General features: G+C 41.6%; 1 long non-coding RNA gene across 1 annotated transcript; it reads right to left on the reverse strand.

Moving 5' to 3' along the window:
- Positions 1-987: 987 nt before the first annotated feature.
- On the reverse strand, positions 988-6,597 carry LOC137095378 (uncharacterized). Its single transcript, XR_010908831.1, has 4 exons — positions 6,479-6,597; positions 5,243-5,440; positions 4,051-4,130; positions 988-2,468 (listed from the first exon to the last, which is right to left on the reverse strand). It is a non-coding gene; the product is annotated as an uncharacterized lncRNA (long non-coding RNA).
- Positions 6,598-18,264: the final 11,667 nt, after the last annotated feature.

Consider the following 18,264-nt stretch of genomic DNA (forward strand, 5'->3'; position numbering starts at 1 on the left):
CCCCCTTCCTACATGTTTCTAATATCAATTCATATGCATGAATCTAACTGATTTGATCCAAAAACCAAATTAAAAACAGCATTTTGCACACTCCTAAGTCCACATTGCTGAAGCACACAGAAGTTACAACAACATCCACCAATGGATATAAAAATGAAACTAACCAATTAATTAGTAGAGTGTTGCTATACGTTGAAGCATAATTATTACATTATGCTATGTAAAAAGGTCTGAAAATGTTTCTGTGCCTCATTTGAAAGTGTTATTTCCTGCTTAATTGTGTGGTCCTTATTTTGGAAGTAGTTGTTCTACTCCAGAAACTTTGTTTTCGTAACACAAACTTTGCTGAATGGGTTGAGATACGAGGAGATATTCATTGAAAAACTAGAGCAAAATATGCTATAGCAGGATGTCCCTCCCACAAAGAAAAAGTTTGTGCAGTTTTATATACTTTTCCATGTCTTTATGATAGAACCAATGAGGAAATGACATTTATTAACCCAGGAACAAAAAAATCATGGTGTGACATAATGTTATCATTTCAAGGAGAAAATTTATAAAAGGGTTAACAACTATCAGAGGGTGCATCTATACTGTAGATTTAATGCAGTCTGATATAACTTCAGCAGTGGCTCAGTGCTAGGGGGTCATGGGGGTTGTATATTTTGCTATCGAGAAATCTCCCCCCCCCCCCAAATATGCATTACAGGAAAGTCTCCAAGTTACAAACAAGAGAGATTCTGTAGGTTTGTTCTTAAGTTGAACTTGTTTGTAAGTTGGAACAGGTACATTTTTGAAGTTTAACTCTATAGTGATTTCAGCAAGGACTGCAGTTAGAGAGGTCCATGCCTGGTGAGCCTTCACTAAACTAGTTCTGTAAGAGACCTGGACAGAACACACAAACTCAATCCCCCATTCCTACATGATTGTAAAGCATTCAGACAACCAGTCATAAAGAAATCTAAAAAAGACATTAGCAGAAGAATCCCAAGTGGTGGATTTCAGTTTGCAAAGTAATTATCTTTTGCTAGTGCAAATTAATACAGATACTGGGAACATTTTTTTCTGCATATGCATTTATTTTTCCCTTTCCAATGGTCTGTTAGTGACTCTCAAAATATGGAAGGATCTAATCTTTCTGCTAGAATGGATAAACTTGAAATTTCCCAAGGCATTTGTTCTTATATGTGGGGACTTTCATGCCCGGATTAAAGCAGCTTCAGAAGGCCTCTTGCAACCTTTAGGCCTAGAATTGGAAGATATATTTTTAACTTATCCCCATGGACAATAAATATAATCAGCAAGGAATTCAACTCTTAGAATTTATATACTATCACAGCCTATACACTCTGCATGGGAGCCCAAAGGATTTATCTAGAGGTTATTACATCTATCAGATATATTCATTTGATGCAGTTTATACAGTTAAGAATTGGCACAGTACATAAAAGATGCAAGTTATACATAAAATCTCAGGTTTATATATTTATTTGATAGTGTTTGTAGGGTACAGCTGCTGCTAGGTTTATCTCTTGAAAGAAGAAGCATAAAAGTATGCTGGTCTCCCTGAAAGAAGGGATTTAAAGATGGTAAAGATCTTGTAATACATTCTGCACCATCTTTAAATCCCTTCTTTCAAGGAGATCCATTCTTTAAATCCCTTCTTTCAAGAACTTCAAGACCTAGGGTGGACTCTTACAGTACTGGGATTTCTTGGATGGACATGTTTCCTTCCCATTGGCACAATGATTTTAGAGTTTTCTAAGTTTTGTACACCTTAGTCACATCAAGAGTTTTACCAAAAAAGCAGGTTGGCATTTATGGTCCCACTCAACATTACAATGTAGGCGTTCTCTTTTCATGACCCAGTCTGAATTACAAACTAGCAACTCTTCCAAGGGTCTCAAGCAAATGTCATTTCCATCACTATGTGTATCACTGATTATCAACTCCTTTTCTAAAAACTGGAGACTGGATGGAGAACCTTTTGCATACTTGATAGGAGTCCTTTTGTTGAGCTGTGCATCTTGCACACTTTTGCACACTTGATAGGAGTCCTTTTGATGAGCTGTGTGTCTTACCACCATCTCTGCACTATTTGCAAAGGCACCACCTTTGCACAGGAGATGGATAACAGTCAAAGATAGCCTTCAGAAGCTTTCCACTGAATACACAACAGCAGCGTGGATCAAAGTAGAAGATATAATGAAACAAAAATGTAGATTTCATTCTGAAAATATCAAAATTATTATTATTATCACCATCACCATAAATAGACTCTGGACTTTGAAATGTTACATTCTTGGTCGTCTGTGCAAATGCCAGGCAACTAGAGTAGCTCTCTGAGTTGCTTTTGCTATTCTTCATTAGTTCCAGAAATAAACATGTTTCCTGGTTTTGACTATCAGGTTTCTGCCATAATTTCACAGCGATCGTTCAGCTCAGTGGTGGTGTAATTCTGCGGACGCCTGAAAACACAAGAGAAAATACAGCAATCTGTATGACTTGCATTTGTTTCATTGGGCAGAGAAGAAGAAAAGACCGCAAACTGCATTGAAATGGGTTCCACTGAAGATACCATTATTGCCAATTCAAAAACGTTACAATGAGAAAATACTTTTAGGAAAACTGGTACACTTCCCCGATTTTTCTGTATAGCATGATACCTATCGAAGTGTGGACATTTGGAAAATTTGGAATTGATAATCAGGCACACAACAAAACAGCCTTCTTAGTCTGCAGGTATTACAGAAGTCAGTAGAGAGGAGGGGAGAGATAGACACTTAATTAACTGATTGTACTGAGCATGATACGCTGTGATGCCCGGATGATTTGATTTTTTTTTATCATTCTTGTAGGAGGCTTCTCTCATGTCCCCACATGAGGAGCTGGAGCTGATAGAGGGAGCCCATCCATCTCTCCCCGGATTCGAACCTGCAACCTGTCGGTCTTCAATCCTGCCAGCACAGGGGTTTAACCCACTGCACCACTGGGGGCTCCACTAGGTCAGGGAGAGCTCCCACTGTTGTAGATCAGGGTGAGCTCCCACTACCCTAGCTCCTGCCAGCCTAGCAGTTTGAAAACATGCACAAGTGAATAGATCAATAGGTAATGCTTCGGAGGGAAGGTAATAAAGTTGCCATGCAGTCATGCCAGCAACATGACCAGGAGGAGTCTATGGACTATTTATTTATTTCATAGAATCATAGAATCAAAGAGTTGGAAGAGACCTCATGGGCCATCCAGTCCAACCCCCTGCCAAGAAGCAGGAATATTGCATTCGATATTTATTTATTTATTTCTAATATTTCTATCCTGCCCTTCTCAATCCCCGAGGGGAGACTCAGGGCAGCTTACAAACCGGCCACAATTCAAAGCCTCAATATAATACAAACATACACACAAATAGCAACTGTTTAAAACAGTAAATAAAACATTAAGTTAAAAAAAAAAAACAGCTCCTCAGCTTGGAAGTTGAAAAAGAGCACCTCCCCATGACCAGAATTGAGCACCACCTTCAGAAGCCAGAGATGAAAGGGAAGTCTTTTCCTATGTTCTGTGTATTTGTGCATCTTTGTTATTTCACTTAATTAATGGCATTTAATGTTTGCCTATCTGTGTATGTTGTAATCCTCTCTGAGTCTCCTCGGGGGAGATAGAGCAGAATATAAAGTGTTAATATATTGCTTCTTCCATTTTTCAAGCTCAGTCTTCAAGAAGAAAATAGGTGAACTTGGGTTTTGGAGATCAGTGATAATGGTTTGCCTGTGCTGTTTGTGATCTTGTTTGCTTTTTGCAGCAATCTGTGCCATATTCTTTTTCTTGACAGGTGCTAGACCTACAACAAGGAGGAGAGCTGTTTGAAGACAGTGTGATGAAAAGGGACCAAAACAGGACTGATGCTGAATTAGGTGGAAATGGGCATGAAGGAAACTGGGCCTGCTGCAACCAATTAAATACAAATTCATTGGTTTCAACACATTCAGACCTGCAAATCATTGGGAACAAGAAGGCAGTATCTCCAAAGTGCAACCTCTTGGAACCTCTTACCTTTTGATTTACAGCTAACAGCAGTAAAAGAGCAATGGAGCCCAAAACAGTGAGCGCAACCTCCCACGCTTGAAATGAAGCTGTGAAAAAAATCATAGTGGATATAAGATGACAAAAAAGGAGAGAAGTAATTTGATTGTGTTCTTTTGGGGAAATTGCTAGAAGCTCACTGCCTCAAAGTCAAGAACCTGAAAAGGCTGGGTATTTGACAGTTATACAGTATACACTTTATTTTAAAAATATGAAGAGCATACAGATGGGGGCATATGACAGAGAATTCATATGAGGTGAGGAACTTTTAATTTTGAGGGTTTGACTTCCAGAAAGCCCTGGCAGCATGGTCAATGGTGTTATGCTCATTCTAATCTAAGAGTGCATCTATGCTGTAGAATTAATGCAGTTTGGTACCACTTTAACTGCCATGGCTCACTGCTATGGAATCATAGAAGTTGTTCTGCCAATTCTTTAGTTTTGACAACAAAAAAGTGCTGGTATCTCGCCAAGCTACAAATCCTAGGGTTCCATAGCATTGCCAAGTACCAAATGACTTGGTACCACCACCAAAGCACAGTATACCCAAAACCTTCTCTGGTCACATTATAAATTTCCAGATATAGGTAATCCTCCTTTATAGTTTCTTCACATTCAATAGATTTAGACATTGGATTTTTTTGAAAGTGAGGCAGAACTTTACTGACCAGAACTTGGGAAATTTCCTTAGAGTACTGCTTCTAGAATCTCGAAGTTTGGCCATAAAAGGAATGTCAAAATGGATATAAACAACATCTCATCCTCAGAAATGCCATGGTCTCCTATTAATGCCACCTTCTTACAATCCACCCCTTTGCTCCTGCAATCTAGCAAGCATTCTGGCCATGTTCGTATTAGCTAACAAAGACACTGAGAACTGGGAATCCCTAGCCCTTGAGCACTCTAACTGGAGGTCAGCTGTGACCAGCAGTGCTGCAGAATTCAAAGAGGCACCAATGGAGGACGAAATGGAGAAATGTGCCAAGAGGAAGGCACAACAAGCCAACCCTGACCAGGACCACTTTCCTTCTGGAAACGGATGTCCTCCCTGTGGTAGAACATGTGGATCAAGAAAAGAGCTACACAGACCCACCGCCAAGACACCACATCTGGAAGACAATCATCCTTGAGCAACAAGGGATCACCTTGTAAGTAAGCTCACCTGCAGACCTCTGTGCTGTTTCACTGGTAGATGAGCATTCTGCTTTTGCTCGGAGGAGTCTTCCATCCACTGTAAACGGGTGGGGACTGGTTGAGAAGTGAGACCACCAACGAAAAAGCAGCTCCCGCTGTTCTCGTGACTGAGTCCATAGCTGACCAGAGAACTCCAGGACGGAATGATGGCAGGTGAAATTGAGCCCTTGTTAAGACCAAATACATGTTTTGAAAAATGAGGGTGGTTCCTTCTCTTCAGATGTCACCATTCCCCTGGAGAGAATGGAAATTTCGGAGAAATCCAGCCAAAGATTAAGGCAGAGGGAAGAGGAGCTGGTGGGACTGGAAAAGGATAAAACGCCTTGCTAGTCAAAACAGCAGAACAGCTGGAGTTTTAGAAAGATGGAAGTGGGAGAAGGTTCTGTTGATGAACAATGCCTTAATCACTAGCATACATTCCCAATTATGACTAGAAATGAGATTTACAGTAGTTTGTTCTGCAGAAGAACTAGGGGGTAGGCCTATACCTAAATCAAGCCAGGGAAGTATTACACAGAGAAAGGAAGGGGTATACATAGGTTTTTAAAACTTGTATACATAGGTTTTTAAAACTCACACAATTCACACATTTCCTTCTTCCCCCTTTGCCTCCTCCTGCCTTAAGGCAATCTAAGCATGCACCAAGGAGCTCCCAGTGGTGCAGTGTGTTAAAGCGCTGAACTGTTGAACTTGCTGACTGAAAGGTCACAGGTTTGAATCTGGAGAGCAGGGTGAGCTCCCGCTGTTAGCTCCAGCTTCTGTCAACCTACCATTTTGAAAACATGCAAATGTGTGTAGATCAATAGGTACCACTCCAGTGGGAAAGTAACAGTGCTCCATGCAGTCATGCCAGCCACATGACCTTGGAGGTGTCTACGGACAACGCCAGCTCTTTGGCTTACAAATGGAGATAAGCACTAACCACCAGAGTCAGACACGACTGGACTTAACATTAGGGGAAAACCTTTACCTAACCTTTAAGCATGGACTGCAAAACCATTTCAGTTCAGAAGACCTTTTGTCATCTCAATGGTTTACAGCTGGAGACTTATCTTTCAAGCTGGCTGTCTCTATTTCTATTTTAAAACATCACTCCCCAATCATACAGCTTCCTTAGCCACCCTCCCTCCTCCTTTTGAGACGCTGCATGAACAACGCAGGAACAGCAGATCTTATGGTGTCACTTTATATTTCATATACAGACCTTTTATATAGCATGGGGACACACCACAAAGGCAGTTCTCTTCCATTGATCTTACTAAGGCTTGTTGGAGGCTACCCAGGTTGTGTGCATTTTGAGACCACAAGGAACAGTCTGTCAGGATGAGGACCAAAAATTAACAATATTGCAGAGATCTCTTTATATATTTATCTCAGACATATGGCAGAAATGCCATATGGTCTATTCTAAGTCAAAAAGCCATTTCAAGAGGGAAATTCACACCAGGGAAGTATCTGCAATAAAGGACCTACTTAGTATATAAGCAGAAATTCTGGCATACTGACCATATTATAAATTATACATTTATGTAAGGTTCTCTACATATTAAAATTCTAGAATCAAAACACACAACAGCAAAAAAAAAAAACCCAACAAGAACAGAATCAGAGTAAATACTAAACATGTATTTTAAAAGATGGAAAAGATAAAAAGCTATGAATACATGACCTAAATCTAGGGCAGGAATATATGTATCCTTTTGCAGACACTATCATGTTACATAGTGTAAATCATCACTTCAGTCACCATCCTTGATATCGAGCTGCTTTTGTGGAGGGTCTTCCCAGCAAGGGAGATACCTGAGGACCGCGCCAAAAGGGTCCTTAAAAACCTGTGTCTTCAGGGGGAGTGCGACCCCATCCAACACAGGCTGTAACCCTATACCCTGTTCGGCCTTACGACTGACCAGGAGTACCTCTGTCTTGTCTGGATTCAATTTCAATTTGTTCGCCCCCATCTAGACCGTCACAGCGGCCAAGCACCGGTTCAGGACCTCGACAGCCTCCTTAGTAGCAGGTGGAAAGGAGTGACAGAGTTGGACATCATCCGCGTACAGATGACATCGCACTCCGAAACTCCGGATGATCTCACCCAGCGGCTTCATGTAGATGTTAAACAACATGGGAGACAGTATTGAACCCTGAGGAACCCCACAAGACAAAGGTTGTGGGGTTGAACAGGAGTCTCCCAGTAACACCTTCTGAGACCAGCCCTCGAGGAATGAGCGGAGCCACTGTAAAACAGTACCTCCAAGACCCATTCCCGCAAGGCGTCCCAGAAGGATACCGTGGTCGACAGTATCGAAGGCCGCTGAGAGGTCCAGCAGCACCAACAGGGACACACTCCCCCTGTCGAGCTCCCGGCGCAGATTATCCACTAAGGCGACCAAGGCTGTCTCGGTACCATGCCCCAGCCTAAAGCCAGACTGTGCCGGATCCAGATAATCCGTGTCTACCAAGAATGTCTGGAGTTGTGAAGCCACCACACGTTCCAAGACTTTGCCCAAAAAGGGGAGATTGGAAACAGGCCGAAAGTTGACGAATTGAGTGGGGTCCAGTGATGGTTTTTTCAACAGCGGTTTTATTACAGCTTGCTTTAAGCTGGCTGGAATTTTGCCTTCCCGGAGGGAGGCATTAACCACCACCTTCACCCACTTGGCCAATCCCCCTCTGGCCTCCTTCAGAAGCCAGGATGGGCAGGGGTCTAGGATGCATGTGGTAGCTCTCATTCCTCCAAGCACCTTGTCCACATCCTCGGATTGAACCAATTGAAATGAATCCATCAAAACCGGACAAGCAGATGCTCGTGTTACATCCCCAGAGACTGCCGTTAATATCGTGTCCAGACCAGAGCGGATCAAAGCGACTTTGTCTGCAAAGAACTGAGCAAAGGCTTCACAGCGAACTGCCGAGTCATCAGGGCACCCATCCAGGATGGTGGGTTTTAAAAGGCCTCTGACAACTCGGAACAGTTCAGCCGGACGGTTCAGAATGAGTTCAGAATGCTCTTTGATTGTAGGTAAACTATAAATCCCAGCTGCGACAATTCCCAAATGACAAAATCAATTTTTTTGAGTGAAGGACATACATTGGGTTGTTAGGTGTCTTGTGTCCATATTTGGTGTCAATTCCCCCAGTGGTTTTTGAGTTCTGATGGTATCACAAATGAACGTTACATTTTTATTTATATAGATAACTCTAAATTAACTATATATCATACATTGCTTGCTCAGTCCTTTTTCTTTTAAAACTTGCATGTATCCTGATTTTTAAATATTATAATAGCATTTAGATCTATTAGGCTAGTACAAAACAATGAATTTCAATAGGCAAGAGAAAATTTGAGGCGTACTAGCCTAGTAGGCCTCAAATTTTTGCTTGCCTATTGAAGTTCATTGTTTTGCCACAAGAGCAGCACTGACTGGTGTGGTGTGTTCAAGGAACAACTTGCATGATATGACTAGACACAGTACATTTCACTGGCTTCTTTTGTACTGTTAAGTTGTAAATATTGTAGAACAATCTTGGATATATAAAACGTATAATTTGTTGTTGAAGGCTTTCATGGCCAGAATCACTGGGTTGCTGTGAGACTACACAGAGAAACTATTGAAACCCCCCCCCCCCCCAAGCATGTGGACAATTTCAACAGAAAGGAGGAAACCATGAGAATGAACAAAATCTGGCTACCAGTATTAAAAAAACCTCTAAATTCAGGACAGTAAATGAAGAACAACAATCAGGAATTTCAGACATGAAGCCATCAAGGCCTGCTAACACCTCCTAACAAAAAAAAAATCCCCCAGGAATTAAGCTATCAGGCCTTGAGTTGCAAGGACATTCACAGAATCATAGAGTTGGAAGAGACCCCGTGGGCCATCCAGTCCAACCCCATTCTGCCAAGAAGCACCCCTGACCAATGGCCATCCAGCCTCTGTTTAGAAGCCTCCAAAGAATGACTTCACCACACTCCGGGGCAGAGAGTTCCACTGCTGAACAGCTCTCACAGTCAGGAAGTTCTTCCTAATGTTCAGGTGGAATCTCCTTTCTTGTAGTTTGAAGCCAATATTCCACGTCCTAGTCTCCAGGGAGTTCCTCTCACACATTTATACATGGCTATCATATCTCCTCTCAGCCTTCTCTTGTGCAGGCTAAACATGCCCAGCTCTTTAAGCCGCTCCTCATAGGACTTGTTCTCCAGATCCTTGATCATTTTAGTCGCCCTCCTCTGGACACATTCCAGCTTGTCAACATCTCTCTTCAGTTGTGGTGCCCAGAATTGGACACAATATTCCAGGTGTGGTCTAACCAAAGCAGAAGAGAGGGGTAGCATGACTTCCCTGGATCTAGACACTCTACTCCTATTGAATTCTAATTAAAGTGAATAATTGCAACATTAACACCTAGCTCACTCAGACAAGTGTCTAGATCCATCCTGGACTTACACAGATATATAAGCCTCACTTGTCCTAGTTTCCAACAGGCCTCAAGCCTCTGAGGATGCCTGCCACAGATGTGGGTGAAATGTCAGGAGAGAAATCTTCTGGAACATTGCCATACAGCGCGGAAAACTCACAGCAACCCAGTAAACAATAAAATGTCTGCAGTAACAGATTCATTCCATTTATAGAACTAAAAGTAGTATTATTATTTCAGATGTGGATGATATTGTTCCTTCTTTGAGCAGTACCACATCAGCTGCCCATTGCTCAAGCCAACAAAGTGGTCATACTCCTGAAGCTGACAAAATATCGGAACTTTCAAAAACGTGTTTTTATAATTGGCATACAGAGTCTTTTGACATCGGAGACATTCAACAAGAGAAGATCGATGACAACACAAAGAAAAACATTCTTCAGTCAGTTCTCCTCCCAAAACAGCCTTATACTTTTCCTTTAACCAAAAGTAAAAATCAAAAGAGAAAATTTCAAGAAAAATGGATTACAGACCCCCACCTCAGGATTTCCTTTCTTGGCCTATTCTTAAAAAAAAGAAAAAAGAAAAAGATGCAGTTTATTGCAAACCATGTTTTTTGTTTTATCATGATGGTATAGGAAAAGGAAGTCACGAGGCTCCTGGAAAGTTGGTTATGCATAGTTTTAGAGACTGGAAGAAAGCCAAAGAGACATTTACCAAACACTCTGCTACAGAATATCACAAGACTTGTGTTGTACATTCAGACAATTTCACCAAGATAATGTCAGGAAAATAAAAAGATATTTGCTCTCAAATAGACACACAACTTGCAAGGGAGAGGGAGGAAAACAGAGCTGCTCTAACCCCTATTATTGAAACAATTCTCTTTTGTGCAGAGGAAGAGTTGCCTCTTAGAGGAGATGGAGATAGTGGTCCTCTCTCCTTGGAAAAACCTTCCAAAAAAGATGGGAAATTTCGAGCCTTACTACGATTTAGAGCATGCTCTGGAGATGAAAATCTAAGGAGACATGTTATTAACTGCAGCAAAAATGCTACATACATAAGTCCCGAAATACAGAATGAGATAATTTCTATCAGTTTCAGTTTAGTGACAGAAGAGATTGTTGCTAGAGTCAACAATTCTGATTGCTTCTCCATTCTGGCTGATGAAACTATGGATGTATCGGCAACAGAGCAGCTTTCGTTATGTCTTCGCTCTGTAGATTTAAATGAAAACGTACCAGTTATCCGAGAAGATTTTGTAGGATTTATACCCATATATGACCAATCGGCAGAAAATGTCACTAAAGTTATCCTAGAAACATGCAACATGTTGAAATTGGACATGAATAAGTGTGTAGGGCAGGGCTACGATGGAGCTGCCACCATGGCTGGCCATCTAAGTGGAGTTCAAACAAGAATTTGAGAAACATACCCCAAAGCAAGATATTTTCATTGCGTAAGTCATCGACTAAACCTTGCATTGAGTGATACATTTTCAAACTCTTCTGTCAGAAATTGTCTTGGAACAATAAAAGAAATAACAAATTTCTTCAGAAACAGCTCAAGTGCTAACAATATTTTGCAGATTAATATTAGCGTTCATGTGCCAGAAACGTTTATGCAAGACTTGTTTCGTTGAGAGGCATGATAGTGTATTGACATTCGTTGAACTATTTAAGCCAATTGTAGTTGCCTTAGAAGAAATCTCAGAGAAACCATGGAAAATCTCTTCTTCAGCTTCAAACTTTTTGACTGCAATTGAAAAAAGCGGTTTCATTGTTAGCCTGTTTGTTTGTGAACAACTCTTCAGCCTTACTTTGCCCCTATCAATTTTTCTTCAGGAAAAAAGTATTGATATGGCATCTGCCATAAACCACGTTAAGTCACTGTTAAAGTCTTTAGAAGTTTTGAGAGCAGATACAAAAGATCATTTTGTAAAACTCTTTGACTTAGCAAGAACAACATCTGAAAAAATATTTCAAAGCAACATGACTATTCCAAGGCAAAGTTCAAGACAGATGCATAGGGCAAATCCAGGGACTAATTCTGTAGAAGATTATTTCAGAGTTGCGGTGTTCATACCATGTGTCGATTCACTCATACAGAACATTACCGAAAGGTTCATGTCAAAGAAATATATTTTAACCAGTTTTCAGGTTCTCCTCCCTGGGTTTTCAGGTCTAGACAAAGTTCACCATATGGAACAACGGTCAGAATACTTTGAAAATGATGCAGCACTTGCTTCCGTCAAGGGTGAGTACATAATGTGGTGTAATATTAGATACTGAGGTACTTAAAGAAAGATACTGGGGTACTTAAAGTGTTGGAACTGTGTGACAAAACCTACTATCGGTCAATAAATTTCCTTTTGACTGTGTTAGCTACTCTACCAGTAACAACATGCACAGTGGAAAGATCATTTTCAACCATGAAGAGAGTAAAAAGTGTATCTAGAAGTTTAATGACAGACCAGAGACTTAGTGGATTAGCAATGATTTCTATCCATCGGGACATTACTATCAAACCAGAAAAAGTAATTGACAAAATGGCTGGGGAGAAGAAAAGAAGACTGTTGCTGTAAAGTAAAAAATAAGTCAAAACGTATTCTAAAAATTTTGTTAATGAAAGTTAATAAATAACATTTATTATTTAAACTTATGTTTATTCATATCATGATCTGATCACCATGCTCAATATATCCCATATGCATGGGGGTGTTGGGATAACGATACAAAAGGTTTGCTAGGGTAGATCCTCTCTCACTCAGACTCGCCCCCCCCCCCCCAAAACAAAATCCTGGCTATGGGCCTGGGGTCAGAGATAGCAATGGTCTCTTTGCAGGAAGAACAGCGGTTCAAGGACAAAGGTCTGCCAATGAAAAAGCAAACCTAAAAGTGTTAAGGCTTATTTCCACAATTAGGAAAATGCTGAACACTGACAAGTGAACATTCAAATCACTGATTGCTGGATGTCCACTAAATATCACAAAGATACACACATGTAGAATGATATTTAAGTGCTTTCTCTCCCTAGAAAAGCCTCCTTAACTCCAGTAACGTCATGGATGTTGCAGTACCAACCAACCGGAGATCATATCACAAGCAGAATTAGTAAGGCACAATGCATCTGCTCTTTTGACCTCATCTCATGGAGTGTTGTCCCCATTGTATAAAGTATGAAGACGCATGGAGCCAATCACATAATATTTGCCCACTTCCGGCTGTCATCTGTTGCCCTTCGTAGAAATGGAGCGAGAAACGGGTGAGAAATCAAGTTCTGAGCCCCTGGAGTGTGCCAGAACCACCACTAATGCCAAAAACTACATGTGATGGGATCTGACAGATTTACCCATGTTGAATTGTTTCAGTGACGTGGAGGAATGGGCGTTCCTCACCACTTTGCTTCCATTGCATTTCCCTTAATAGTAGTCTAGGCTTGAAATGGTGCTCTTCTTCACCTTTTAAAAATAATACTGGTCTAATGAAGGAGGGGATCATGGCAAAGTGGATTAGAATTACACTGGTCTAATGAAGGGAAGCAGATGTTTGCCAAAAGAGATCGTTGCAAGGATTTATAATTACATTGGTTCATATAATCCTATAGTACAGTGTTTCTCAACCTGGGGGTCGGGACCCCTGGGGGGGTCACGAGGGGGTATCGGAGGGGTCCCCGAAGACCATCAGAATAAACAATATTTTTTGTTGGTCATGGGGGTTCTGTGTGGGAGGTTTGGCCTAATTCTATTATTGGTGGGGTTCAGAATGCTCTTTGATTGTATGTGAATTATAAATCCCAACAACTACAACTCTCAAATGTCAAGGTCTATTTCCCCCAAACTCTACCAGAGTCCATATTTGGACATATTGAGTGTTCGTGCCAATTTTGGTCCAGATTGATCATTGTTTGAGTTCACAGAGCTCTCTGGATTTAGGTGAACTACAACTCCCAAACTCAAAGTCAATGCCCACCAAGCCGTTTTACCATTTTCTGTTGGTCATGGGATTTCTGTGTGGTCTGATTCAATTCCATTGTTGATGGAGTTCAGAAAGCTCTCTGATTGTTGGCAAACTATAAACCCCAGCAACTACAACTCCCAAATGACAACATCAATCTCCTCCAACCCCACTAGTATTCAAATTTGGGCGTATCGGGTATTTGTGCCAAATTTGGTCCAGTAAATGAAAATCCATCCTGCCTATCAGATATTTACATTACAATTCAGAACCATAGCAAAATTACAGTTAAGAAGTAGCAACAAAAATAAGGCTCCTCAAGTCCCATCACCGTCCTCCCCTCATGTTGATTCATGTAGGAACCAATGATACTGCTAGGCATACTGTTCAAAAGATGACAAATGATTTTCGAGCTCTAGGAACAAAGCTAAAGCAATGTAATGTACAGGTGGTCTTTTCATCCCTCCTCCCGGTCATAAAACACGGTCCTACAAGGGCCAGAAAAATAATACAGGTCAATGACTGGCTTATAAAATGGTGTCAGGAAGAACACTTTGGCTTCCTTGACCATGGCCTGCTTTTCCAGGAGGATGGCCTACTGGCAAGGGATGGGGTGCATCTCACACAAGTAGGAAAACACCTTTTTGCTCACAGACTCGCAAACCTCATTAGGTGCACTTTAAACTAGGCCCACTGGGGGAGGGGGACAACAGCCTTGCGAACACTACTTTACCCACAATGTCAGGGAACCGCCAGAAGGCTAAAGGGAGAGCTGCACAAACACAAAAAGGACCAAGTACCGAAAGCACAATAATCCCAATTAAACAGCTCAGGGGAAGATCTAAGGGGCTCACATGTCTTTACACTAATGCACAGAGTATGGGAAATAAACATGACGAACTCCAACTTTTAGCACAACACCACAAATATGATATCATAGGCATCACTGAAACCTGGTGGGATGACTCCTATCACTGGAATGTAGACATCGAGGGCTATAACCTCTTTCACAGAAACCGAACAAAGGGGAGAGGAGGCGGAGTAGCCTTATATGTCAAAAACTCTTATGCTGCAGAAGAAATGCATGACAGCAATCCGGGAAACCAGCTTAAAAGCATCTGGATAAGAATCAAGGGAACTGGGACTCAAAAAGATCTTGTTGTAGGAGTCTACTACAGACCTCCAAGCCAGGAGGAAGAACTTGATGAAGTCTTCTGCCAACAGTTGACCAAACAGGCACAGAGAAGAGATATAGTAGTCATGGGCGATTTCAACTATCCTGATATTTGCTGTTAAACAAACTCGGCCAAGAGTACAAAGTCCAACAAATTCCTTGTTTGCCTTGCAGACAGTTTCATGGTCCAGAAGGTAGAAGAGGCAACAAGGGGATTGGCTACTCTTGATCTCATCCTAACAAATGCGGAGGACCTGATCGATGCGGTTGAAGTGGTAGGATCCTTAGGGGCAAGTGACCATGTGCTCCTGCAATTTGAGGTACAAAGAAAGGTCGAAACTAAGACAAGTCAAACCCGCATTTTGGACTTTAGGAGAGCTGATTTCCAAAAAATGAAGGAAACACTGAGCAGCATTTTGTGGACACAGATACTAAAAGACAAGGGGGTTACGGATGGATGGGAGTTTCTCAAGAGTGAAATACTCAAGGCACAGTTGCAAACCGTGCCAACAAAAAGAAAAAATAGGACAAGTGCAAAGAAGCCAGAATGGATGTCTAAAGAACTTCTAACTGTGCTGAGACACAAAAGAGACATGCACAAGAAGTGGAAAAAGGGAGAAATCACCAAAGAAGAATTCAAACAAATAGCCAACACCTGTAGGGAAAAGGTCCGCAAGGCTAAAGCACAAAACGAGCTCAGGCTTGCCAGGGACATTAAAAACAATAAAAAGGGATTCTTTTCTTATGTCAGTAGAAAAAGGAAAAACAAGGAGGCAATAGGGCCTCTTCGAGGAGAAGATGGGGCAATGCTGACAGGGGATAGGGAAAAAGCAGAATTACTTAATACCTTATTTGCCTCAGTCTTCTCACAAAAAGAAAGTCATCTTCAACCTCAGCAAGACGGAGTTGATGAGGGATTTGAGGACATCCAACCCCAAATTGGGAAACAAGTCGTCCAGGAATACCTTGCTGCTCTAAATGAGTTCAAGTCCCCAGGGCCAGATCAACTACACCCAAGAGTATTGAAGGAACTAGCAGAAGTCATTTTGGAACCATTGGCAACCATCTTTGAGAGTTCTTGGAGAACAGGAGAAGTTCCAGCAGATTGGAAGAGGGCCAATGTGGTCCCAGTCTTCAAGAAGGGAAAAAAGGATGACCCAAACAACTACCGTCCGGTCAGCCTCACATCAATACCAGGCAAGATTCTGGAAAAGATTGTTAAGGAAGTGGTCTGCAAACACTTAGAAACAAAAGCGGTCGTTGCTAATAGTCAACATGGATTTATCAAAAACAAGTCATGGCAGACTAATCTGATCTCTTTTTTCGATAGAGTTACAAGCTGGGTAGATGCGGGGAATGCCGTGGATGTAGCGTACCTGGATTTCAGTAAGGCCTTCGACAAGGTCCCCCATGACCTTCTGGCAAGGAAACTAGTCCAATGTGGGCTAGGCAAAACTATGGTGAGGTGGATCTGTAATTGGTTAAATGGACGAACCCAGAGGGTGCTCACCAACGCTTCCTCTTCATCCTGGAAAGAAGTGACGAGCGGAGTGCCGCAGGGTTAGAAGGCAGGATCATCAAGTTTGCAGACAACACCAAATTGGGAGGGATAGCCAATACTCCAGAGGGCAGGAGCAGGATTCAAAACGATCTTGACAGATTAGAGAGATGGGCCAAAACTAACAAAATGAAGTTCAACAGTGACAAATGCAAGATACTCCACTTTGGCAGGAAAAACGAAATGCAAAGATACAGAATGGGGGATGCCTGGCTCGAGAGCAGTACGTGTGAAAAAGATCTTGGAGTCCTTGTGGACAACAAGTTAAACATGAGCCAACAATGTGATGAGGCAGCAAAAAAAGCCAATGGGATTTTGGCCTGCATCAATAGGAGCATAGTGTCTAGATCTAAGGAAGTAATGCTACTCCTCTATTCCGCTTTGGTTAGACCACACCTGGAATATTGTGTCCAATTCTGGGCCCCACAATTGAAGAGAGATATTGACAAGCTGGAATGTGTCCAGAGGAGAGCAACTAAAATGATAAAAGGTTTGGAGAACAAGCCCTATGAGGAGCGGCTTAAGGAGCTGGGCATGGTTAGCCTGAAGAAGAGAAGGCTGAGAGGGGATATGATAGCCATGTATAAATATGTGAGAGGAAGCCACAGGGAGGAGGGAGCAAGCTTGTTTTCTGCTTCCCTGGAGACTAGGATGCGGAACAATGGCTTCAAACTACAAGAGAGGAGATTCCATCTGAACATGAGGAAGAACTTCCTGACTGTGAGAGCTGTTTAGCAGTGGAACTCTCTGTCCCAGAGTGTGGTGGAGGCTCCTTCTTTGGAAGCTTTTAAACAGAGGCTGGATGGCCATCAGTCGGGGGTGATTTGAATGCAATGTTCCTGCTTCTTGGCAGGGGATTGGACTGGATGGCCCATGAGGTCTCTTCCAACTCTTTGATTCTATGATTCTATGTTATGGTTGGGGGTCACCACAACATAAGGAACTGTACTAAGGGGTCGTGGCATTAGGTAGGTTGAGAACCACTGCTATAGTAGAATAGAAGAGAAGGCTGAGAGAACACACGATGGCCACGTATCAAAATGTGAGGGAATGTCATAGGGAGGAGGGAGCAAGCTTGTTTTCTGCTGCCCTGGAGATGGACATGGAAAAATGGCTTCAAACGACAGGAAAGAAGATTCCACCTGAACATTAGGAAGACTTCCTAACTGTGCGCACTGTTCAGCTGTGGATTTCTCTGCTCTGGAGTATGGTGGAGACTCCTTCTTTGGAGGCTTTGAAACAGAGGCCGGATGACCATCTGTCAGGGGTGCTTTGAATGCAATTTACCTGCTTCTTGGCAGAATGGGGTTGGACTGGATGGTCCACAAGGTCTCTTCCAACTCTAGTATTTTATGATTCTATGAATAATAATAGAGTTGGAAGAAATCACATTATTATTATTATTATTATTATTATTATTATTATTATCATTATTATAACAGTAGAGTCTTGCTTATCCAATTTTTGCTCATCCAACATTTTGTATTATCCAACGCTGTCTGCCTCCCACCCAGATCCACAGCTGTTTCAATACACTGCAATGTTTTGGTGCTACTTTTGTAAATACAGTAATTGCTACATAACGTTACCGTGTATTGAACTGCTTCTTCTGTCAGTTTGTTGTAAAACATGATGTTTTGGTGCTTAATTTGTAAAATCATAATGTAATTTGACCTTTAATAGGCTTTTCCTTAATCCCTCCTTATTATCCAACATTTTTGCTTATCCAACATTCTGCCAGCCTGTTTATGTTGGATAAGTGAGACTCTACTGTGTTGTTGTTGTTTTTGTTGTTGATGTTATTATTATTATGATGATTATTATTATGTTATTTTTACCCCGCTTTATCTAACCTGAAGGAGACTCAAAGCATCTTACATTAAAAA

The sequence above is a fragment of the Anolis sagrei genome, chromosome Y (assembly GCF_037176765.1).
Source record: "Anolis sagrei isolate rAnoSag1 chromosome Y, rAnoSag1.mat, whole genome shotgun sequence".
Lineage (NCBI taxonomy): Eukaryota > Metazoa > Chordata > Lepidosauria > Squamata > Dactyloidae > Anolis > Anolis sagrei.